The sequence below is a fragment of the Canis aureus genome, chromosome 12 (assembly GCF_053574225.1).
Source record: "Canis aureus isolate CA01 chromosome 12, VMU_Caureus_v.1.0, whole genome shotgun sequence".
Classification (NCBI taxonomy): Eukaryota; Metazoa; Chordata; class Mammalia; order Carnivora; family Canidae; genus Canis; species Canis aureus.
Window position 1 is genome coordinate 66,162,552 of NC_135622.1, and position 26,824 is coordinate 66,189,375.

General features: G+C 49.0%; 1 protein-coding gene across 1 annotated transcript in view; it reads right to left on the bottom strand.

Annotated features, from left to right (window-relative positions):
• LOC144281356 (uncharacterized) overlaps positions 1 to 26,400 on the bottom strand; it is a 687,780-nt gene extending 661,380 nt beyond the window's left edge. The window contains exon 1 of the transcript XR_013349946.1: positions 25,544 to 26,400. The gene's annotated coding sequence lies outside the window, so the exon portion shown is untranslated. The remainder of the gene's footprint in view (positions 1 to 25,543) is intronic.
• Positions 26,401 to 26,824: the final 424 nt, after the last annotated feature.

The following is a 26,824-nucleotide window of genomic DNA, read 5'->3' on the forward strand; positions in this document are numbered from 1 at the left end:
ATCAGCATTCAAGGATCTCCCGACCGTAGATGCTTAGATCAATAGAACAGAATGGAAAGCCGAAACAAGATACAAACCTGTAACTCTATGATCCATTAATCGACAACAAGGCAGGAAGGAATATCCAAAGTCACAAAGACAGTCTCTTCAACAAACCCTAACCCTGACCGCAGGATAAGAACAAATGGTGTTGGGAAAACCAGGCAGCCACATGCAGAAGAATGAAACTGGACCACTTTCTTATACGATATATATAAAAAATAAATTCAAAATGGATGAAAGACCTAACTGTGAGACCTGAAACCATACAAAGAAGAAAAGATAGGCAGCAACATCTATGACATTGGCCATTGGATCCTCTTTCTAGATATGCCTCTGAGGTGAGGGAAACAAAAGCAAAAATACTATTGGGACTTCATCAAATTGAAAAGTTTCTGCAAAGTGAAGGAAACAACCAAAGCTAAAAGGCAACATATAGGAGGAGGGGCAAGATGACGGAAGAGTAGGGTCCCCAAGTCACCTGTACCCACCAAATTACCTAACTAACCTTCAAATCATCCTGAAAATCTACGAATTCGGCCTGAGATTTAAAAAGAGACCAGATCGAATGCTACAATATGAAAAGTTTGCGCATCTATCAAGGTAGGAAGACGGGGGAAAAGAAATAAAGAAACAAAGGGCATCCAAGGGGAGGGGTCCTGCGAAGATCCAGGCTATGGCCACAGCGAGTGCCCCCCAGTCAGGAGAGCTCTGTCCCAGAGAAGCAGGAGCTGAACCAACCTTCCAGGGTGGAATTGGGCCCGCAGGGAGTCAGCGCAGGACCTTGGAGGGCGGGGATGCCCTCGGGCTCCCTGGGACACTAACAGACACCTGCATTCCCAAGAGAGTCCACTGAGCTCACTAAGGGGTACACGGCACATGCATTGACCCTGGAGCAGCTCCAAGGGGCTCGGGCGGTGGCTCTGTGCTGAAGGGGCTGCACGAACCTGGGAGGGGCTTGGCTGCGGCGCCTAGGGCAGAGGAAAAGGCTCCGGGCAGAGGGGGCTGTGAGGCTCCAGGAGCAGCTCAGTGGGGCTGGGGAGGCGGTTTGGTGGAGAGGCGGCTGCACGGCCGGGAGCTCGAATCCAACAGTGCAGGCCCCGGAGGACAGGACTCCGGTACACAGCCCAGGATCTGGCCTCGCCCGAGACAGGCAGAGGCCGGGGGGGGCCCAGGACCACAAGGACCCTCCTGCCCAGAGCTGAGCAGATCAGAGGCCCTGCCCCGGAGCCTCCTGAACTGTCAGACAGACTGCTCCGGAGTAACTGGGGGGCTGAATCCAGGTTTCCAGAGCTGGCCTCTGCCCCTGGGATTGTTCCTCCTGGGGTCTCACGGGGTTAACAACCCCCACTGAGCCCTGCAACAGGCAGGGGGCAGATCAGCTCCCCAAAGGGCTAACACCTGAAAATCAGCATAACAAGCCCATCCCCCAGAAGACCAGCTAGACGGACAAGTTCCAGGGGAATTCAAGGGACTTAAAGTATACAGAATAAGAAGATACTCCCCAATGTTTTTTTTTCATTTCTGATTGCTTCCCCCAACCTTTTCCCCCTTTCTTTCTTTTTCTATCTCTTTTTATTCTCTTTTTTCCTTCTTTCTTCCTTTATTCTTTTTTCTTTCTCTTTTCTTTCCTCCTTTCTCTCCTCTATTTTTCTCCTTTTCCCAATACAACTTGTTTTTGATCACTGTGCACTGAGCAAAATGACTAGAAGGAAAACCTCACCTCAAAAGAAAGAATCAGAAACAGTCCTCTCTCCCACAGAGTTACAAAATCTGGATTACAATTCAATGTCAGAAAGCCAATTCAGAAGCACTATTATACAGCTACTGGTGGCTCTAGAAAAAAGCATAAAGGACTCAATAGACTTATAACTGCAGAATTTAGATCCAATCAGGCAGAAAGTAAAAATAAATTGAATGAGATGCAATCCAAACTAAAAGTCCTAACGACAAGGGTTAACGAGGTGGAAGAACAAGTGAGTGACATAGAAGACAAGTTGATGGCAAAGAGGGAAACTGAGGAAAAAAGAGACAGACAATTAAAAGACCAGAAAGACAGATTAAGGGAAATAAACGACAGCCTGAGGAAGAAAACCTTACGTTTAATTGGGGTTCCAGAGGGCGTAGAAATGGACAGAAGTCCAGAATATGTATTTGAACAAATCCTACCTGAAAACTTTCCTAATCTGGGAAGGGAAACAGGCATTAAGATCCAGGAAATAGAGAGATCCCCTCTAAAATAAATAAAAACCGTCCAACACCTCCACATTTAATAGTGAAGTTTGCAAATTTCAAAGATAAAGAAAAGATCCTTAAAGCAGCAAGAGACAAGAAATCCCTGACCTTTATGGGGAGGAGCATTAGGGTAACAGAAGACCTCTCCACAGCGACCTGGCAGGCAAGAAAGGGCTGGCAGGATATATTCAGGATCCTAAATGAGAAGAACATGCAACCAAGAATACTTTATCCAACAAGGATCTCATTCAAAATGGAAGGAGAGATAAAGAGCTTCCAAGACAGGCAGGAACTGAAAGAATAAGTGACCTCCAAACGAGCTCTGTAAGAAATTTTAAGGGGGACTCTTAAAATTCCCCTTTAAGAAGAAGTTCAGTGGAACAATCCACAAAAACAAGGGCTGAATAGATATCATGATGACACTAAACTCATATCTGTTGATAGTAACTCTGAATGTGAACGGGCTTAATGACCCCATCAAAAGGCGCAGGGTTTCAGACTGGATAAAAAAGCAGAACCCATCAATTTGCTGTCTAAAAGAGACTCATTTTAGACAGAAGGACACCTACAGCCTGAAAATAAATGTTTGGAGAACAATTTACCATTCAAATGGTCCTCAAAAGAAAGCAGGGGTAGCCATCCTTATATCAGATAAACTAAAATTTACCCCGAAGACTGTAGTGAGAGATGAAGAGGGACAGTAAATCATACTTAAAGGATCTATCCAACAAGAGGACTTAACAATCCTCAATATATTGCCCCATATGTGAGAGCTGCCAAATATTTAAACCAATTAATAACCAAAGTGAAGAAATACTTAGATAATAATACACTTATACTTGGTGACTTCAATCTAGTTCTTTCTACCCTCGATAGGTCTTCTAAGCACAACATCTCCAATGAAACGAGAGCTTTAAATGATACACTGGACCAGATGGATTTCACAGAAATCTACAGAACTTTACATCCAAACTCAACTGAATACACATTCTTCTCAAGTGCACATGGAACTTTCTCCAGAATCGACCACATACTGGGGCACAAATCGGGTCTGAACCGATACCAAAAGATTGGGATTGTCCCCTGCATATACTCAGACCATAATGCCTTGAAAGTAGAACTAAGGTATCCCTGAGTGGTGCAGCAGTTTGGCGCCTGCCTTTGGCCCAGGGCGTGAATATGGAGACCCGGGATTGAATCCCACGTCGGGCTTCCGGTGCTAGAAGCCTGCTTCTCCCTCTGCCCGTGTCTCTGCCTCTCTTTCTCTCTCACTGTGTGACTATCATAAATTAAAATTAATAATAAAATAATGAAAAAAAGAAATTAGAACTAAATCACAACAAGAAGTTTGGAAGGAGCTCAAACACGTGGAGGTGAAGGATCATCCTGCTAAATGACGAAACGGTCAACCAGGAAATTAAGGAAGGATTAAAAAGATTCATGGAAATTAATGAGAATGAACATACAACCTTTCAAAATCTTTGGGATGCAGTAAAAGCAGTCCTAAGGGGGAAATACATCACAATACGAACAGGTGCAGCCAATGTGGAAAACACTGTGGAGGGTCCTTGAGAAGTTAAAAAAACGGGATCCCTGGGTGGTGCAGTGATTTGGCACCTGCCTTTGGCCCATGTCGCGATCCTGGAGACCCGGGATGGAATCCCATGTCGGACTCACAGTGCATGGAGCCTGCTTCTCCCTCTGCCTGTGTCTCTGCCTCTCTCTCTCTGTGACTATCATAAAAAAAATTTATAAAAGATATTAAAAATAGAGCTACCCTACGATTCCAAAATTGCAGAGCTAGGTATTTACCCCGAGGATACAAAAGTCGCTTAGTAGTTTCAAAGAGGGACACGCAGCCAGTGTTTGTAGCAGCATTATCAACAAGAGCCAAACTGTGGATACAGCCCAGATGCCCATCGACTGATGAATGGGCAGAGACGATGTGGTAAATATACCCACTGCGACATCACTGGGTCATCAGAAGGGATGAAATGAAGCCATTTACAATGACGTGGGAGAAGTGGAAAGGACTTATGCTAAATGAACTCAGTCAGTCAGAGAAAGACAGATACCAAATACCATACAATTGCATTCAAATGTGAATTTTAAGAAACCAAACAAACTGGCAAAGGGGTAGAGGGGGGGATGACAGAAGCAAACAAAAAAAAAAAAACACACTCTTTTTTTTAAATTTTTATTTATTTATGATAGTCACAGAGAGAGAGAGAGAGAGGCAGAGACACAGGCAGAGGGAGAAGCAGGCTCCATGCACCGGGAGCCCGATGTGGGATTCGATCCAGGGTCTCCAGGATCGCGCCCTGGGCCAAAGGCAGGCGCCAAACTGCTGCGCCACCCAGATATCCCAAAAAACACACTCTTAACCACAGAGAATAAACTAATAAATACCAGAGATGTGGGGGGGATGGGGAATCAGGGGATGGGGATAGTGGAGGGCACCTGTGACCAGTACCAGGCATTCTATCCAAGGGTTGAATCACTATGTGGTAAGCCTGAAACTATATTATACTGTGTTAGAAACAGTAATTCAAGTTAAACTTTAAAATAATAATTGGTAGTATTGATGAAATATGTGTGCACTAGAGATAAAATCAGAAAGGCAACTGAAAATCCAAATAAAGAGTCTTTAGAGCCTCAAATACCCTCCTTAGCTCAGCTCGGGAGAATCCTGCCATGTCTATTCTGACTCCAACAGAAGCCTGTATTTTGATTCTCTGGGGAGGCCACTGACTTGGTGGAGTCAGGCTATCTTTGATCCCAAAACCTAAATAGAGTGCATAAATCTAAACTGCACAAGAGGGATCCCTGGGTGGCGCAGCAGTTTGGCGCCAGCCTTTGGCCCAGGGCGCGATCCTGGAGACAGGGGATCGAATCCCACATCGGGTTCCCAGTGCATATAGCCTGCTTCTCCCTCTGCCTATGTCTCTGCCTCTCTCTCTTTCTCTCTCTGTGACTATCATAAATAAATTTAAAAAATTAAAAAAAAAATTAAAAAAAAATAAACTGCACAAGATACTAGGAGTCCCCGTGGAGGCACATGTCAAGATCCAAACTCTAACCATACACAGACATAACCCTAACCCTACACTTAATCGTAATGTTAACCTAACCCTTAAACAAGACCCATCACTAATCGAAAACCAAACACAAACCCCAAGACCAAAACAAATTCACTGAACCTTCCTGCCAACCCTCACGCTAACTCTTAATCCTATTATGAACTCTTCACCCTGACCTCTAACTTAAATCTAACCCGAACACTAACCTCTAACCCTAACCTTAAAATAAGGTATTCAAATCCTATTCCTAACCTTAACCTGTACCCTAACCTTAACCCTCTAATACTAATCCTATCTCATACCCCAAACTGTACCCTAACCCGTACCCTAAAACCAACCCCTAACCCACTCCCTAACCCTTTTCCAAAACCGTACCATGACCCTGACCTGACCCTAACCCTAACCCCTAACCAAACACTAACCCTAACCCTAGCCCTAACCCCTATCCTAAAAGTAACCCTCGCCCTAACCCTAAACCTAGCACTAACTTTAACTCTAACTCTTAACTCTAACCCCTAACTCTAACTCCTAACCCTAACTCACACCCCAACCCCTAACCCTAACTGCAAACCTAAGCCCAACACTAACTCTAACCATAACCCTAACCCCAACTCCAAAACTCGTGCCTTAATCCCTAAAGCCTAAACCCTAACCTAACTCTAAATCCTATCCCTACCCCTAACCCACATCCTAACTCCTAGCCACTGACCCTTACCCTTATCCCTCACCCTCACCTCTAATCCATAACCATAAGCATAATCACTAACACCTAACATCTAACCTAAGGCTAACCACCAACTGCCTCCCCTCCCCTGACCCTACCATTCATTCTACTCATTCACTTACCTGTGGTTCAGAGGAGTCCGTTCTGATATGGACGTGGCCCCCAACGGTGCCTCCAGAGTCCTCCAGGGGGTCCTGAGGAAGCCAGGCTCCTGTGAGTGTGGACATGGCCCCAAGTGTTCCTGTGTCATAGTCAGTGGGTCCAGAAGACGCCAGGTCTCCTGTCACTGTGGACTATGCTTCACATCCTCTGGAAGCCTCACAGCAAGTCCTCAGGAGGCCGGGGGCTCCTGTCAGCCTAGACATAGCCTCACATCCCCCAGAAAACTCACTGTGGGTCCTGATGAAGCTGTGGGCTCCTGTCAGCATAGACCCAGCCCCATATTTCCCGAAGCCAAAGTGCAGGTCCTGAGGAGGACAGGGGTCCTGTCAGTGTTGACGTGGCCCCACATTTTCCTCAAGCCTCACCATAAGACCTGAGGAGGCTGGGGGCTCCTGTCAGCATTGACAGGGCTCCAAATCTTCCCAAAACTTCACAGTGTGTCCTGAGAAGGCCGGAGATTCCTGTCAGTGTGCATGCGGCACTCACATCTTTCTTAAACCTCACCAGAGGCCCTGACAAGGCTGGGGTCTTCTGTCCGCATGGACGCATACTCATATTTCCCAAAGACTAGACCAGGGGTCCTGAGGAAGTCAGCATCCTGTTGTGTGGACATGACCACACGTACTACCAAAATGTCACTGAGGGTACTGAGGAGGCCGTGGCTCCTGTCACTCTGAAAGCGGCCCCCAGCTTCCAGAAGCCTCAACTTATATCCTGAGGGGTCTGGGAGTTTCTGCCAGAGTGGACACGGTGCCACATCTTCCTGAAGCCTCCCCGCGGGTCCTGAGGTGGCCCAGAGGCTCCTGTCAGCGTGGATGCGGGCCCACAATTTCCTGAAGCCTCCCCGCGGGTCCTGAGGTAGCTCAGGGTTTCCTATCAGGGTGTATGTGGGCCAACATCTTCCTGAAGCCTCACCGAGGGTCCTGAGAGGACCGGGGCTCCTGTCAGCGTGAACACGGCCCAATATCCCCCTTTAGACTCCCTGCGCGTCCTGAGGAGGCTGTGGCTGATCAGGGTGGACGCGTCCCCATATCTTCATCAGGCTTCCCCAGCACAGGCTGGCTCCTATTAGTGCAGGCAGATGAGGCCTACTGCACATGCGGGCACCCTGGGTGAGGCCTGGGCTTGGGCGCCCCCTTTGCGATGCTAGGCGCTGCAGGAGGCTGTGCAGGAGGCGGCTTGCTGGTGCAGGGGGCCACACCTGCCTCCTTCCAGGCTCCAGCTGTGGCCTGTTAGCATTGGAAACGTCTCACTGAAAAGGAGTCCAACACCCAGCTTCCCCAGAAATACTTAAGGACAAGGAATTGGAGCCCACAGACTGCAAAATGAAATGTGGACCAGACTTTAGCAAGTCCTGCAAAATTCACTCAACTCCCTTCCACTGTGGGTGGGACTGCGGGCTGGTGAAGCCGCCCTGGAAACAGTGTGGAGGCTCCTCAGGAAGTTACAAATACAGACGCCCTGCGACCAGCTGGTGCAGGGCCTGGAGCTGACTCCGAAGATACAGATACAGTGAGACTCAGGGAACCTGCACCGCAATGTCCACAACAGCCAGGTCCACAGTAGCCACACTGTGTGAGGTATCTCGGTGCCCTCAGGCAGATGATGAATAAAGAGGATGGGAGATAGATGATGGTCATAGAGAGAGGAATGGTGCTCAGGTATCAAAGAGAAGGAGATCTTGCCATTTGCAATGATGTGGATAGAACTAGAGAAATCATGTTAAGTGAAATAAGTCAGTCGGGAAAGAGAATGACTGTGGGGTGTCATTCATAGGTGGAATTAAAGAAGCAAAGCAGATGAACATCTGTGAAGGGAAGGAAAAACAAATAAGATGAAAACAGATGCAGGAAATACAGACTCTTAATTATAGGAAACAAACTGAGGGTCGCTGGAGGGTAGGGGACGGGTGAGGGGATCACAGGGGACCGGCATGAAGAAGGGCACGTGATGTCACGTGCACTGCTGTTATCTCCAACTGGTGAATCCCTGAATTCTTCCTCTGAAAGTATAATACACTATCCATTAATTAATTGGGTTTAAATTAAATTAAGTTAAAAAAATCAGTTGTATCAGAGCACAATTCCTTCTAGAATCTCTGTTCTGCTCCTTCAGCTTATGCCGGGACCACCTCCCTTGTGTCTGGTTTGTTTAAGTAGGCTCCATGCCTCATCCATGGCCCAGCCCCCGGCTAGAACTCATGACCCCGACCCCGAGATCAGGACGGGAGGTGAGGTCAGGTGTCGAATGCTTAACTGACAGCCAGCCAGGGGCGCGAGAACAACACTGCTATATCCTGTGTCTCTGTGACATCGTTTGAAATAGGAAAGTGCCATGTCCCTCTCTGGCCTGCTCCTCCAATACTGATTTGCTGTCCGGGGTTATTTTGGGGGGCGGATGGATGTTATGGTTTTTTTTTTTCCTATTTCTAAGATCTGCGACCATGATTTTGATTGGAATGACATTGAAACTGAGGGTGGCTTCAGGAACTGCGGACATTTTCACAAGATGAAGCTCCCACCCCCGAGCCCAGGAAGGCCTCCCAGAGCCTGGTATGGCTCAGTGCACAAGTCTTGTGTTCCTTTGTTTCTGTCTCATTATTTATTCTCTGTGATGCTCCTGAGAAGGGAGTCACGTCCTTCATTTCCTTCCTGAGTGCTCATTGTCGGGATACAGCAAGGCTATTCTGCTGTGTAGGGTCAGTTTGTGTCCCCTGACTTTACTGAACTCACTCCTTAGTTCTAACAGGCTTGGTGGAGGCTCTCGACTTTCCTGTTTCTAGTACCACGTCCTCAGCATACAGGGACAGTGTGAGTTCCCCTTCCAGTTGTGGAACCTTTGCTGTTTACAGCTTAATGTCCTAAGAAAGCCCGACAATAGAATAAAAATTGAGTCCAGGCAAAGGGCAGGAAGCCCCTATTAGAATGAGAACAGAGCTCAATGCCCTAGAAGGCCCCATATCAAAATGTAAACAGAACTTGAGGAATTGCTCCAGCCCTCCTGGAGGTCCGGAGATCAGCACTTAAAACTAAGCTAAAACCCACCTCGGGGTCCAAGTCCCTGCTCCGCTATGTCGGGTGTACTTGGATACAAGCTCGAGCTTGTAAATAAACCCTCGTGTGTTTGCATTGGTGTCGGCTTCTCGGTGGTTTCTCGGATTCGCAATCTTGGGCAAAACAGTCTGAGAAAAAAAAAACAAAACAAAAGGAAGCTTGGACGCAGGCAGAGTAAAAGCAGGGTTCTGAGAGAAGCAGTGGAGACTCGGGGTGTTGGCAGGTCTTTTGTGTAGTCCCTTGCAGATGGGGGGTGGGGTGGGGGGGGTGGGGGGATGCTCAGCCCCAGAGCCAGAGGACTCAATGTCCCCACCCACATCCCGCCCATCAGGAGAGTCTCAGGGAGCAGCACAGCGCCGCCCACTGGAGGCCAGAGGCGCTGACGCCCACCCTGCCTCTGACCCCACAGTTGCATCTCCCAGGCAGATGTGCACCTAAGAATCAGCGCCATGGCCCATCCCGAGACCCTGCACAGACCACTCACTGCCACCAAGTTGTCGGACCACAGAGGCTGCAGAGCTTGAGCTCTGCCTGGAAAGTAGGGTCTAGCTTCCTTTGTACTTTGTGCTTTATTTTCATTTATTTTCTTTGATTCTTTTTTATTAATTGCCTTATTTTAATTTTTATGTATGTACCTTATATATTTCTTTTTTTTTAATATTTTATTTATTTATTCATAGAGACACACAGAGAGAGAGAGAAAGAGAGAGAGGCAGAGACACAGGCAGAGGGAGAAGCAGGCTCCATGCAGGGAGCCTGATGTGGGACTTGATCCCGGGTCTCCAGGATCACACCCCGGGCTGCAGGCGGCGCTAAACCGCTGCGCCACCGGGACTGCCCCTGTACCTTATATATTTCTTATTTTTACTATTATGGTACTTTAATTGTGTTTCTTATTTTGGAATTTAGAATCTTTAACAAGCAGGCCAAAATAATCTGGTGTTTTTTATTTTGGGAGGGTAGTTGTTATTGTTTTTCTTGGTTTTCCTTTTTCTTCCTTCTTTTATGGAAAAAATAATGATATGGAGAAATTCAACTCCATAAAATAACTGAGGTAGTACTCACAGCCAGGAAGTTCATCAATACACATATATGATATCTAATTACAGTTTAAAACAATGATTATAAAGGTAGCAGCTGGGCTGGAAAAAGAGCACAGAAGAAAACTAGAGAATTCCTACTGTAGAAATAAAAGAACTAAAATCTAGTCAGGCCAATGTTAAAAATGCTATAACTGAGATGCAGTCCCAAGTGGAAGCCTTCAAAACAAGAAAGGTTATGGACCACAGAGGCAGACATAGGGAACTCAGCCACTTATTAAAACAATAACATTTATATCATAGGAGACTCAGATAATGAAGAGAGAGAAAAGGTGGGCCTTGCTCAGCCATTAGAAAAGACAAATGGCCACCATTTGATTCAACGTGGATGGAACAGGAAGGTATCATGCTGAGTGAAGTAAGTCAATCGGAGAAGGACAAACATTGTATGTTCTCATTCACTTGGGGAATATAAATAATAGTGAAAGGGAATATAGGGGAAGGGAGAAGAAATGTGTGGAAAATATCAGAAATGGAGACAGAACATAAAGACTCCTAACTCTGAGAAATGAACTAGGGGTGATGGAAGGGGAGGAGGATGGGGGTGGGGGTGAATGGGTGACGTGTACTGAGGGGGGCACTTGACGGGATGAGCACTGGGTGTTATTCTGTATGTGGGCAAATTGAACACCAATAAAAAGTAAATTTATTATTAGAAAGAAAGAAAGAAAAAGTGGCATCTGGGTGGCTCAGTCAGTTAAGCTTCTGCCTTAGGCTCAGATCATGATCCAGGTCCCAAGGCAGGCTCCCTGAAGCAGGGAACCTGCTTCTCCCTCTCCATCTACCCCTCTCACTAATGGTTTTTCTCTCCTCTCTCTCTCAAATAAATAAATAACATCCTGAAAAAGAAACAAACAGAAGGAAGAGAAATCTCCCATGTATTAGAATTTCAAAGAAGTTGTCCAGACATTCCACCCTCAAGTTGATTAGCATAGCCTCCCACTCTTATGTGTGGAATACACATAGTAACTTCCTTCTACAAAATATAATATGAAAATCTTAATATAAAAATAAAAATAATAATAATAATAATAATAATAATAATAAAATCACTTTACTATGGAGAAAGCTGACAAACACTACCTCAGCAAGATGATCAGATCAATACCAAGACTGATAAATCATGTTGATAATATCTATCCTTTATATGATATAATAAAAATGGCAGTATATCTCTGTGTATAATCCACAAAAACAGTTCAATGATGAGATAAACAACAGACATGTCCCAACTGAGGTAAATTTTACAAAATACTCTACTTCTCAAAGTGTTCCAGTTCAACGACAACAAGGAAAGGCTGAAAGACTGTCACAATCCAGAGGAGCCTAAGAAAACACGAGTACAAATGGAATGTGATATGAAGGATAGTAACTTAGCAAAATCTAAGGAAATCTGAATAACGTATGGTCTTTGGTTAATGCGACTATTTTAATATTGATTCATTAGCTAATATTTGTACCGGACTAATATAACACCACAATCATATCCCTGCCCCACACCATCCACCACCACACCACCGGCCTCCAGCAAGGACCCAGTGCAGCTGCCCCCCTGTGGGACATGCTCAGCCTCCCCAGGGTTCTCTGGATACCCTGCTCCCATCAGAAGCCCGATTGTCCCATAGAGAACCCAGGGCTTGCAGGGAGGAGGGAAGGCAAGGATCCCCGAAGTGGTGGGTGCAGGTGAGTGGTGCAGAGGACACATTGGGCCCTGCCTCCGCCCACTGTGCCTCCTGGAGTTCGGCACACCCTGCACAGGACACCAGCCCCTAACCCAAAGGGACCTGGGCTGACCTGGCCCCGCGCTCTGTGGGGGCTGAGGTGATTTGAGCCCCACCCAGGCCCAAAACAAAGACTAATGGGATCCAGGCCCCCATGGTCCTGGCTAGCCCTGGATTCTGGCCCCAGGATGAGTGAGCCCTCTCACAGCTGGACGTGGCCTCTTGGGCCCTGTGTGTGCCACACAGATCCAGGTCACTGACCTAGGGCAGGCTGGGGGATCCCGGGACAACCCAGGGTGGGGAGAGGATGAATAGGCCGGTTGGCCCCACCCGACCCCACACCAGGAGGCAGGCTCCAGGTATTGGGTATTGGGGCCCCAGAGGGCCCAAGGCCAGGGTCCAGCTGCCCTGTGGGTCCCAGTGCAGGAGCCCATGAGCTGCAGGTCCAGGTCATCTCTGCTGTCCTCAAAACAGTCACTCAGGCTGAAAACTCAGGACACACGCCCCCACCCGGAGTCCACACATGCTCCCACAATGTGGACCCTAGCACCCGCCCCCCCACACACTGTGTGATTCTTGCCCTCCCCTAAAGGACAGAAAGGTCTCCCTCCCCAGGGGAAGGCTCACATTAGGCTCTGAGCCCGTTTGCTGTAAAAAGTCAATAAAGTTTTGTGGTGCGAAAATGCATAGCCAGGCCATTTCTGTGTCTCCTAGAACTCTGCATGGGGCGTGGAGAGATACCCAGAGAGGAGGAGGGGGCACCATCCAGGCCCCAAACAGCCCCTGCAGGGGCGCCACCAGGTACACACAGCTGACGTCCCCACGGGCCTTCCAGGGGTGGCCAGATGCCAGGGTCAGGACCCACAGACTTTCCTGGGACTCAGGCTCTGCCCACTGGGCCAGGAGGTGCTGGGACAGAGTGACAGCCAGGGAGCTTCAGGTCACCAGGGTCTGTGCACAGCGACCTGGGAGGTCTGTGCTCCCTCTGTCCTGATGAACGAGGATGGCCGAGTTCCGGAGCACTTATTCCTGTCCCCACATCCCCATGCCTGTGTGCCTGCGGCACAGAGGGCCTGTGGGGCGGTCAGCGTGGCCCTGGAAGGGATGCCAGGACACCAGGCCTTGGTGTTTTGCCCAAGATTGTAAATCAGGGAAACCACCAAGGAGCCCACACCGATGGAAACTCCCGAGGGTTTCTTTACAAGCTGGAGCTTGGGTGTAATTGCAACCAACACAGTGGAGCAGGGACATGGATCCCGAGACTAAGAGGCATAGCAGCTTTATAGGGGCCAGTGGCACATGGGATTCACAGAAAGTTGCACGATCATGCCGGTCCACAAGCTGGTGGCTGATTGAATTACACCTTACCCTATAGTATCCAATTGAGCTGGCCTATTACTTTGGTCAGAATCGTCGCACAGTTTTGGGGGACACAAAGCAGGGTTACATTGTTATAAGCCGATTTCCGATTAGAGTGTGCCCAGCGGCCTGACTAGGGTGGGGCAGCACCTTAAGCAATAAGCAGGTCATGTGGGGGTCATAGGGGAGGTGGCAGGTGTAGCACAAAATGGAATCAGTCCTGCCCTGCTTGTCCAGGAGTAGGGGATTTTTGTTAACTTTCCTGGGTCCCACACTTGCAGCTCATGCACCTCGGCTACCCTGACCAGGTGGACTCAGCCTGCACAACTTGTGGTGCTGGATCTCTCACACCAGCGTGTGGAGGGCACCCTCCTTGCCCTAGTGAGTAGGGGCTGGATGAGCATGGGGCTCGCCAGAAGGCCAGGCAGCACAGGGGACCTAGAACCCCAGCCCTCACCCCAACTCGACTCCCACACACAGGCAGCAACAGGGCTCTCCACCATGGGCAGCTCCTCAGGATCTCCCCCAGGCAGCGCAGAGGTCTGGCTCCCTGATGGAGAGGCATCAGGGAGAAGAGAAGCAGCCTGCGCTCAGCGGGACCCCCTGCTGGACATGGGAATGTGGCGGAGTCCGAACTTCAAGCTCAGCTGACCCCCCAGAGGAAAGTCACTGCAGGAGCGAGCCCCGAGTAAGCAAGGAGAACCCAGCTATCTGCCCAGCGCCAGCACCAGAAATGATGTTGTGCCAACCATTTCGGCATTTGGGTGACCCAGCCAGAGGATCAGATAGCTGCACGTGATATCTGCATGTGATAGACACACACACAACCCAAAACCAACAAAAGTCGGAATCCCCCAATGTTGTCAAACAGCAGTCAGATGGTTACATACACGACGCTGTGGTCCCCAATAGGATACATGGAAGACGCTATAAACCATGACTGCAGAGGTAGTGGAGGCACGGAGATGTGCCTGCTGGGTTTCAAAAAGGAGCACAGAGAGGTTGGAAGCATCCTACGGAGGGGGTGCCCCTCCTAGGATAGGACACCAGGTCCCTGTGAAGGCTACGGATGGTGAAATCTGTCCTCCTCTCTTTCAGCTTCTGGTTTTCCTCCTCTTTTGTTCTTCCTAATTCTAGTTTAGCCGCCACCCTGCATCCAAGACTATGACCAAAGAGGCTTCGTTATGACATCGCATCCTAAAGGAGGCCGAGCTCTGGCTACCGTGTTCAGAAACGGTCATTGCCTAGGTGTATGTTGATCCCCCGAAGTCGTGGCTTCACGGCTCTTCTCTCCCTGCAGAACGAGGGGAACCACAGGTCTTACATTGAAAGACGCCCACTTACACTGAGGCAGGACTATCCCTTGTGGAGGACGTCATCTGGGCTAAGTAGGACAAGTGGGGCGATCAAGAATAGTTTGCAGGTGAGACATAAGCAAACACTTACCTTTGATGTCATGCTTTATTTGTTCATCCATTTATTATTTGTTAAATATTTTCGTTTCATGTCCTCTCTATACCCAACATGGAGTTCAAACTCACAACCCTGAGATCAAGATCCCCCAACCAGGCCAGCCAGGCACCCCAGTGCCATGTTTCATAACTCTTTGCTTCCTTGCCTATCTCTGCATCGAACTGGAACATTAAGTCCTGGACGGGAAGCTTTAGTTACCTCCGAATCCTAGAATGTTCTCACTGTATCCCAATCCTAGATTGACATTTACCATTGAATAGCACTTTAAATAAATAGTCAGTAAAATAACTACTACAGTAAAGGAAATTATCAACTATTCACGTGTGTGGGCCCTGCTCCCTGGGCTCCCAGGGAAGCTGTGGTTTCTTTCACATTGATCAGGTCCAAATGACTCCACCACACCTCAAAGCGTGGGCTCAGTTTCTGCCCTGACACATGCAAGACCCCTGCTTCAATTAACATGTATCAATCAATCAAAGAGAGCCTGACCGGCTCAGTGTGGTTCGTAAGAACATGGGACTCTTGTTCTTGCGGTAGCAAGTTCAAGCCCTATGTTGGCTGTAGAGATTACAGAAAAATAAAATCTTAAAAAAATCAATCAGTTGATCTTGGAGAGACAGAGCCCCGGATCCCACAAGGGCAGAGAGCCAACCTACGAATCTACTCACAATATTATAAGCAGCAGTGCACAAAAATTGTACTTTCAGAAGTCTCCTAGAGTGGGGGACACACCAGCCTTAAGGTGTTCAAGTGGAGAAGTGGGGGGCAGTCCCTGGAGCGACAGGGTGGGCTCAGGATCCCAGGGGTCCCAAGGACAGTGGCGCCAACTGTTCCCAGGCACAGGAGCAGGAACCCGGCTGAGAGCAGCGGGGCTCGGGCCAGCTGTCTGCCCTGTGTGGCCATAAGCTGCAAACCCCTGTGCAGTTATGGGGCCCAGTTCCTGGGACAGAGCAGCAAAGGCCAGGAGTGTGCGGACACCCTCCCGGGCAGGAAGAGAACAGGTCTCCACCAGGGCAGCCCCTAAAATTTGAAGTTTTAAACTTCAGTCACTTGTCTGTGGGGAGGCTGAGAAAATTGAGGCCATTCCACTTTAAGTTCACAGTTAGCACAAGTACTGCCATCCCAGGACCCTGTGTATAAGAGCTAAAATTTACATTACTTCAGTTACAGGAAAAAAAGAAAAAAAACTTACAGCTTAAGGTCCCAGAAAGCCCCATATTAGAATGAGAACAAAGCTCAATGCCCTTGAAGGCCTCATATCAAAATGTAAACAGAACTTGAGGAATTGCTCCAGCCCTTCTGGAGGACCCTGAGACCAGCCCTTAAAACTAAGCTAAAACCCACCTCGGGGTCCAAGTCCCTGCTCCGCTGTGTGGGGTATACTTGGTCCCAACCTTGAGTTTGTAAATCAACCCTCGTGTGTTTGCATCGGTGTCTGCTTGGACAATCTTGGGCACAACACCCCCAAGTGTTGGGCACTTGCAATCTTGGGCACAACACCCCCAAGTCCCCTCCCCACCTGGACTGATACCCTGTCCCCTCCCACCCAGGCTGACCCTCAGTCACCTCCCGCCCACAGCGGCTCACCACAGCCCCTCACAGAGGTCCCACAGCCACGGTCGGCACTCTGGCCATCCCCGGCCTCCCAGGAGAAGAAAGGAGATTTCAGCAGGACACACTCCTATGGTGGTCCCAGGGCTCCCTGCCCAGGATGGCAGCTGGTGACTGGCCAGTGTCTGTGTCCCTGACGCCGGCTCCTCCTCCCCGGTTTTCCCGCAGGAAATGGAGGAGGCCTCGACTCCTCCAGGGACATCATGCAGATAGACCTGGACATCAACAAGATGTTTAGCAGCAAAATTAAGTTTTGGGATTGCTAGAGGGTGGGGAGAGGCTGTTGAGTCAGGGGGCTTCTAGGCCCCGGGGGAGGCCCAAGGGCTTCTGGGTAGGGAACACCGGGCTTAAGAGGCCGGGGAAGCAACAGCAGCCAGCAACACACCACTGTATGGTTGGGTGCAGGGGATGACACCCATGCCCCAACCCCCGGGGCTTCGGGGTTGAGGGGGTCACTAGGTCGGTGCCTCTAGGGGTTTCCATGGGAGCTGAACCACACAGGGGCGAGGGACGGCCCCTTGAAAAGCAGGGGGCTGCGGTGGGGCCCGTGGAGGGCAGTAACCGGACCTGCGGGCCAGGCGGCATGGCCGTGGCTGGAGCAGGACACACATCGTTCCCATGAGGGTCGGACGGGTCAGGGTGACACCCACACTCGGTGTTTTATATATATCTAAATTCTATGCATTTAATTTGAGACAATTTGCAATTTGTAAGCATACATAGTATGATGACCCCCAGATAATGCCCCCGGTCCAGCCAGCGTCCTGCACTGACCACACGGTGTCCCAGGGGCAGGTGTCACAGCAAACCCCAGACTGGGATCGCCTTTATCTGTAGACATATCCATGTGCGTCTGAGAGAAAGTGGATGCCCTGTGTCGGCAGGCCCCCCATGTCATCCCCTCTTTCCCCACCCCCACAGCATCCCCCTTCATCATCATCCCCAATGGCATCCCACCTATATCATCCCCCTCACACTGACACAGCCCCACACAATCCCCACCCACACTATTCCCCCCACCATCCCCCCTGCACCGTCCCCCACACTCCACCACCATCATGCCCCTGCCCCCACAACATCCACCCCCACAGCATCTCTCCCCAGCAAGGACCCTGGGCAGCTGCCCCCTGTGGGACATACTCAGCCTCACCGGGGTTCTCTGGATACCCTGCTCCCATCAGAAGACCGGGTTTCCCATAGAGTACCCAGGGGTTGCAGGAAGGAGGGAAGGCAGGGAGCCCCAGACAGGGTGGGTGCAGGTGAGTGGTGCAGAGGACCCACTGTGCCCTGCCTCCACCCACTGTCCCTCCTGGAGGGCGGCACACCCTGCATAGGACACGCCCCTAACCCAGAGGGACATGGGCTGGCCTGTCCCCAGGCTCTGTGGGGTTGGGGTGATTTGAGCCCCCCCAGGCCCAACACAAAGACTAATGGGATCCAGCCCCCCATGGCCCTGGCTAGCCCTGGATTCTGGCCCCAGGCTGAGAGAGCCCTCCCACAGCTGGATGTGGCCTCTTGGGCCCTGGGTGTGCCCCACAGATCCAGGTCGCTGACCTAGGGCAGCCCTAGGAATCCCGGGACACCCAATGTTGGGAGAGAAGGGGCAGGCCGGTGGGCCACACCCACACCCACACTAGGAGACAGGCTCCACCAGGTTCTGGGGCCCCAGGGCCCCGAGACCGGGGTCCAGCTACACTGCGGGGAACAGTGCAGGAGTCCATGAGCTCAGGTCCAGCTCAGCTCTGCTGCCCTCAGAATCGTCTCTCTTGCTGAAACCTCAAGACACGTCCCCACCCGGAGTCCAAACATGCTCCCAGGTGGGGGACTCCAGCACCCGTCCCCACTCCACATGTGATTCTTGCCCTCCCCTAAAGGACAGAAAGGTCTCCCTCCCCAGGGGAAAGCACGTGCCCTTGGCTCTGAGCCCCATTGCTGTAGATCGTCAATAAAGTGTTGTGGTGCGAAAATGCACAGCCAGTCCATTTATGTGTATCCCAGAACTCTGAGCAGAGGGCGTGGAGAGACCCCGAGAGAGGAGGAGGGGCTACATCCATGCCCCAAACAGCCCCTACAGTGGCGCTGCCAGTCACACCCAGCTGACATCCTCACATGCCTTCCAGGGGCTGCCAGACACCAGGGTCAGGCACCATAGACTTTACTGGGACTCAGCCTGTGCCCAGCAGGCCAGGAGGGGCTGGGACAGAGTGACAGCCAGGGAGCCTCAGGGTACCAGTGTCTGTGGAAGAGACCTGGGTGGTCTGTGCTCTCTCTGTCCAGGGGGCCAGGGCTGGCTGGGTTCCGGGGCACTTCCTCCCCTCCCCGTATCCCCGTGCCTGTGTGCCTGGGGCACAGAGGGCCTGCGGGGCGGTAGCGTGGCCCTGGAAGGGATGTCAGGACAACAGGCCCTTGTGTTGTGCCCAAGATTGCTAATCCGAGAAACCACCAAGGAGCCCACACCGATGCAAACTCCCGAGGGTTTCTTTACAAGCTGGAGCTTGGGTCCAAGTGCACCGGACACAGAGGTGTAGGGATTTGGACCCCGAGACTAAGAGATGTAGAAGCTTTATAGGAGCCAGTGGCACATGGGAATGCTGAAAGATGCGTAGTCATGTTTGTCCACACGCAGGTGGCTGGTTGAATTACACTTTACCCTATAGTATCGACTTGAACTGGCCTATTACTTTGGTCAGAATTGGGCGCAGCTTTTTGTGGCACAATGCAGGGTTACAATGTGATGACCCGATTTCAGATTAGGGTGTGCCCAGCGGCTTGAATCGGGTGGGGCAGCGCCTTAAGCCATAAGCAGGTCACGTGGGGTCATAGGGGAGATGGCTGGTGGAGCACAAAATGGAATCAGTCCTGCTCTGCTTGTCCAGGGGTAAGGGATTTTTGTTAAATTTACTGGGTCCCACACTGCAGCTCACGCACGTGGGCCACCCTCACAAGGTGTACTCGGCTTGCACACCTTGTGGTGCTAGATCTCTCACACCAGCATGTGGAGGGCACCCTCCTCGCCTTAGTGAATAGGGGCTGGGTGAGCATGGGGCTCAGCCTGAAGGCCAGGAAGCACAGGGGACCAAAGAACCCCAGCCCCGTCTCCACCCAGACTCCCAAACACAGGCAGTCCCAGGGCTCCCCACCCATGGGCAGCTGGCTCCTCAGGAGCTCCCACCAGGATGGCCCCGAGGTCTAGCTCCCTGCTGGAGAGGCATCAGGGAGAAGATAAGCAGCCAGCGCATGGCAGGACCCACTTCCGCACATGGGAATATGGCCAAGCCGGACCTTCCAGCTCAGCCTACCCTCCAGCGGAAAATCACTGCACGCGCGAGCCGTTGGTCTGCCATGAGAGCCTAGCTAGCCGCCCAGCGCCAGCACCAGAAATGATGTTGTGCCAACCATTTCGGCATTTGGGTGACCCAGCCAGAGGATCCAATAGCTGCACGTGATAGCTACATGTGATAGACACACACACACCACACAACCAACAAAAGTTGGAATCCACCCAATGTTGTCTAACAGCAGCCGGATGGTTACATACACGACGCTGTTGTCCCCAATATGATACATGAAAGACGCAATAAACCATGACTTCAGAGGTGCTGGAGGCACAGAGATGTGCCTGCTGGGTTCCAACAAGGAGCACAGAGGGGCAGGAAGCATCCTACGGAGGGGAGGCCCCTCCTTGGAAAGGACATCATGTCCCTGTGAAGGCTACGGATGGTGAAATCTGTCCTCCACTCTTTCAGCTTCTGGTTTACCTCCTACATGCCATTTTCCTCAATCATAAGACCAAAAATTTATTTTATGTTTTTAAATTTCTTTTATTGGAGTCCAATTTGTATGAATTCTTGCTTCAGCAAGGGTGTCATTCAGGAGGAGAGGAGAGATAATGATTTTCCCAGACAGGCAAAATATAAAGGAGTTCATGACCATTTAACCAGTCCAGTAAGGAATTTTAAGAGGGACTCTTCTAGTGGGGGAAAAAAAGAGACCAAAAACAACAACTCTAGAAAGGCCCAGAGTACGTCACCAGAAACACCAACTCTTCCGGTAACACAAAATCACAAAGTTCATATCTTTGAATAATCACTCTGAATGCTGATAGACTAAATGCTCCAATCAAAAGATATAGGGTACCAGAGTGGCTTAAAAAACAGGATCTGGGATGCCTGGGTGGCTCAAGGTGTTGAGCATCTGCCTTTGACTCAGGGTGTGATCCTGGAGTCTGGGATCGAGTCCCATATGGGGCTCCTGGTGGGGAGTCTGCTTCTCTTTCTCCCTAATTTTCGGCCTCTCTCTCTCTCTCTCTCATAAATAAAATCGTTATTAAAAAAACAAGATCCATCTGTATGCTGCCTACAAGATGCTCACCTTAGACCTAGACACACCAGCAGATTGATAGTCAGGGGAGGGAAAATCATCTACCACGCTAATGGATATCAAACGAAAGCTGGAGGACCCATACTTATATCAGACAAAAGAGATTTAAAACCAAACCCTGGGGGACACCTGGTGGCACAGTTGTTGAGCATCTGCCTTCGGCTCAGGGTGTGATCCTGGGATCCCAGGATCGAGTCCCACATCGGACTCCCTTAGGGGAGCCTGCCTCTCCCTCTGCCTATGTTTCTGCCTCTGCTTCTCTGTGTATCTCTAATGAAAAAATAAATAAAATATTTAAATCTCAAAAAGGAAGAACAAATACTGTAAGAAGAGATGAAGAACATTATTTCATAATTAAAAAGACACTCTATCAAGATCAAACAACTAAATATTTATGCTGCCAACATGAGAGTACCTAAATATAGAAACCAATTAACAACAAACATACAGGAAATCACTGGTAATAATACACTGACAGGGGATTTCAACACCCACTTATGGCAATGGACCGATCATCTAGCAGCATCAACAAGTGAACAATAGCCTTGACACACTGGACCACAGGAACTCAACAGATATAGTCAGAATATTCGATCCGAAAGCAGAATACACATTCCTTTCAACTGCACATGGGACATTCTCCAGAACAGATAATATCAAGGCCCACAAAACAGCTCTCAACAGGTACAACAGTTACAAGAAGGTTGATATCACACCCTGTACATTTTTGGACCACAACGCTATGAAACTTGAAGTCGACAGTAAGAAAAAATTTGGACAGACCAAAAATATGTTGAGTTTATGATCATCCTACTAGAGAATGAATGGAGCAACCAGGAAATTAAAGAGGAAATATAAAACAAACGAAAATTAAAACATGTTTCTCCAAACCTCTGGGATGTAGCAAAGGCAGTCCTAAGAGGGAAGTACATAGCAATACAGGCCTACCTCAAGAAACAAGAAGTCTCCAATACACATCGTAACCCTACACCTGAAGGAGCTGAAAAAGAAATAGCAAACATAGCCTAAAGCCTACAGAAGAAGGGAAAAAATAAAAAAGAGAGCAGAAATAAACAATATAGGAACAACAAAACAGTAGAATGGAAAAACAAAACTGAGAGCTGGTTCTTTAAAATAATTAATAAAATGGATCAAGCCCTAGCAAGCTGTATCAACGAGAAAAGAGAAAAGACCTAAATAAATAAAATCACAAATGAGAGAAGAGAGATCACAATCAACACCAGAAAAATAAGACAATTATAAGATAATACTATGAAAGATTATACGCAAACAAACTGGGAGACCTGAAAAAAATGGACAAATCCCTAGAAATGAGCAAATGAGCAGAACTGAAATAGGAAGAAATAGAAAGTGTGAATAGACCCATAACTAGCAAAGGAACTGAATCAGCAAGGTACCTGGGTGCCTCAGTGGTTGAGCATGTGCTGTGGCTCAGGTCATGATTCCGGGGTCCTGGGGGATCAAGTCCCACATCAGGCTCCCCACATGGAGCCTCATTTTCCCTCTGCCTATAACTCTGCCTCTCTGTGTTCGCATGAATACATAAATAAAATCTTTAAAAAAGAGAACAAATACAAAGATGTGAAAGGACCTAAATAAAATCACAAATGAGAAAAGAGAAATAACAACCAACACTAGAGAAATACAAACGATTATAAGAGAACATTATGAAAAATTATATGCCAGGAACCTAGAACCTGGAAGAAATAGATCAATTCCTGGAAATATATAACATAGCAAAAATGAAAAAGGAAGAAATAAGAAACTTGAACAGACAGATAACCAGCAAAGAAATTGAATCTGCAATCAAGAATCTCCCAACAGGAGATGCTTAGATCAATAGAACAGAATGGAAAGCCGAAACAAGATACAAACCTGTAACTCTATGATCCATTAATCGACAACAAGGCAGCAAGGAATATCCAATGGCACAAAGACAGTCTCTTCAACAAACCCTAATCCTGACCCCAGGATAAGAACAAATGGTGTTGGGAAAACCAGGCAGCCAAATGCAGAAGAATGAAACTGGACCACTTTCTTACTCCATATATATAAAAAATAAATTCAAAATGGATGAAAGACCTAACTGTGAGACCTGAAACCATACAAAGAAGAAAAGATAGGCAGCAAAGTCTTTGACATGGGCCATTGGATGTTCTTTCTAGATATGCCTCTGAGGTGAGGGAAACAAAAGCAAAAATCCTATTGGGACTTTAAGAAATTGAAAAGCTTCCGAAAAGTGAAGGAAACAACCAAAGCTAAAAGGCAACATACAAAATGAAAGGAGATATTGGTAAACAACACATCCACTAAAGAGTTAGTATGCAAAACACATAAAGCAAATATAAATCTCAAGATCCTAAAAACAAATTATGCAACTGGAGATGGGCAGAAAAATGAATGGACTTTCTCTCTGAAAGACTGCCAGATGGCGACCAGACACAAGGAAAGACACTAAGCATCACCCATCATCAAGGAAATGCAAATCAAAACCACTATGATAGTTCACCTGACAGCCGTCATAATGGCTAATATTAACAACACAAGAAAAAACAGGTTTTAGTGAGGCTATGGAGAAGGGGTCGCTCCCTTACACTCCTGGTGGGCATGCGAACAGAAGTAGCCACTGTGGAAAACAGTGTGGAGGGTCCTCTAGTAGTTAAAAATAGGTGATCCCTGGGTGGTGCAGTGGTTTGGTGCCTGTCTTTGGCCCAGGGCATGATCCTGGAGACCGGGGATCGAATCCCACATTGGGCTCCCGGTGCATGGAGCCTGCTTCTCCCTCTGCCTGTGTCTCTGCCTCTCTCTCTGTGACTATCATAAAAAAATTTTTTTAAAAAGTTAAAAATAGAGCTAACCTACGATTCCAAATTTGCAGAGCTAGGTATTTACCCTGAGGACACAAAAGTACTTTAGTAGATTCGAGGGGGACACGCAGCCCAGTGTTTCTAGCAGCGTTATCAACAACAGCCAAACTGTGGATACAGCCCTACGTCCATCGGCAGATGAACGGGCAGAGACAGTGTGGTAAATATACACACTGCGACATCACTCAGTCATCAGAAGGGATGAAATGAAGCCATTTACAATGATGTGGAAGGAGTGGAAAGTATTTATGCTAAATGAACTCAGAGAAAGACAGATACCAAATACAATACAATTGCATTCACAGGTGAATTTTAAGAAACCAAACAAACTGGCAAAGGGGGTCAGGGGGGATGAGAGAAGCAAGCCAAGATATCCACTCTTAACCACAGAGAATAAACTAATAAATACCAGAGGAAGGTGGGGGGATGGGGAATCAGGGGATGGGGACAGTGGAGGGCACCTGTGACCAGTACCAGGTGTTGTATCCAAGTGTTGAATCACTAAGTGGTAAACCTGAAACTATATCACACCGTGTTCACAAACAGGAATTCAATAAAACTTAAAAATAATAATTGGTAGTATTGATGAAACATGTGCGCACTAGAGAAAAAATCAGAAAGGCAACTAAAAATCCAAATAAAGAGTATTTAGAGCCACAAATCCCCTCCTTAGCTCAGCTTGGAAGAAGTCTGTAATGTCTATTCTGACCCCATCAGAAGCCTGGATTTTGAGTCTCTGGGGAGGCCACTAATTTGGTGGAGTCAGGCTATCTTTGAACCCAAAACCTAAATAGAGTGCATAAAACTCAATGGCCCAAGATACTAGGAGTCCCAGTGCAGGCACATGCCAGGACCCAAACTCTAACCATACACAGACATAACCCTAACCCTACACTTAATCCTAATGTTAAACTAACCTTTAAACAAGACCCATCACTAATCGACAACCAAACACAAACCCCAAGACCAAAACACATTCAGTGAACCTTCCTGCCAACCCTCACCCTAACTCCTAAACCTATTCGAAACCCTTATCCCTGACCCCTGTCTTAAATCTAACCCTAACCTCTAACCCTAACCTTAACTTAATGTACTCAAATCCTATTCCTAACCTTAACCTGTACCCTAACCCTAACCCTCTAATACTAATCCTATCTCATACCCCAAATGGTACTCTAACTTGTACCCTAAAACTAACTCCTAAACCACTCCCTAAACCTATCTCTTACCCTTTTAAAAAACCGTAACCTGACCCTGACCTGACCCTAATCCCTAACTAAACACTAACCCTAACCCTAGCCCTAACCCCTATCCTAAACCTAATCCTCGCCCTAACCCTAAACGTAGCCATAACTTTTACCCGAACCCCTAACACTTACCCCTAACCCTAACTCACACCCTAACCCCTAACCCTAAATGCAAACCTAAGCCCAACCCTAACTGTAACCATAACCCTAACCCCACCTCCAAACCTCCTGTCCTAATCCCTAAAGCCTAAACCCTAAGCCTAACTCTAAATCCTGTCACTAACCCTAACACCGTTCCCTAATCCCTAACCCCCATCTTAACTCCTAACCACTGACTCTTAACCTTATCCCTCACCCTAACCTGTATTCCGTAACTATAAGCTTAATCACAAACACCTAACATCTAACCTAAGCCTAACCACCAACTGCCTCCTCTCCCGACCCTACCATTCATTCTACCCATTCACTTACCCTGTGGTTCTGAGTAGTCCCTTCTGATGTGGACGTGACCCCCAACAGCGCCTCCAGAGTCCTCCAGGGGGTCCTGAGGAAGCAGGGCTCCTGTGAGTATGGACGTGGCCCCAATTGTTCCTGAGTCATAGTCAGAGGGTCCTGAGGACGCTGGGTCTCCTGTCACTGTGGACTATGCCTCACATCATCTGGAAGCCTCACAACAGGTCCTCAGGTGGCCCGGGGCTCCTGTCAGCCTGGACATGGCCACACGTCCCCCAGAAAACTCACCACACGTCCTGAGGAGCTGTGGGCTCCTCTCAGCATAGACACAGCCCCATATTTCCCGAAGCCAAAGTGCATGTCCTGAGGAGGACGGGGGTCCTGTCAGTGTTGAGGTGGCCCAACATTTTCCTCAAGCCTCACCAGAAGACCTGAGGAGGCTGGGGGCTCCTGTCAGCATAGATGTGGCCCCAAATCTTCTCAAACCTTCACAGTGGGTCCTGAGGAGGCTGGAGACTCTTGTCAGTGTGGATGCGGCACCCACATTTTTCTTAGGCCTCACCACAGGCCCTGACAAGCCTGGGGTCTTCTGTCCGCATGGATGCATCCCATATTTCCCCAAGTCAACACCAGGGGTCCTAAGGATTCAGCATCCTGTTGTGTCGATGTGACACAACGTCCTCCCGAAGCATCACCGAGGGTTCTGAGGAGGCCGGGGCTTCTGCCACCATTAATGCGGCCCGCAGCTTCCAGAAGCCTCAACTTATGTCCTGAGGTGGCCCAGGGGCTCCTGTCAGCGTGGATGCGGGCCCACATCTTCCTGAAGCTGCGGCTCATCAGCGTGGACGTGTCCCCACGTCCTCCTCAGGCCTCCCCAGCACAGGCTGCCTCCTGTTAGTGCAGGCAGAGGAGGTCTACTGCACATTCATGCCCCCTGCGTGGGGCCTGGGCTCGGGCGCCCCCTGCAGGACGCTCAGGCGCTGCAGGAGGCTGTGCAGAATGCAGCGGGCGCTCCAGGGGCCGCACCTGCCTCCTTTCAGGCTCCTGCTGTGGCCTGTTAGCTTTGGAAACGTCTCACTGAAACGGAGCCCAACACCCGGCTTCCCCAGAAATACTTAAGGACAAGGAATTGGAGCCCACAGGACGCAAAATGAAATGTGGACCAGAGTTTTACCACGTCCCGCAAAACCCACTCAACCCTCTTCCACTGTGGGCGGGATTGCGGGCTGGTGCAGCCACCCTGGAAACAGTGTGGAGGCTCTGCAGGGCGACTCTATTTGTAACATCCTGTGAACAGCA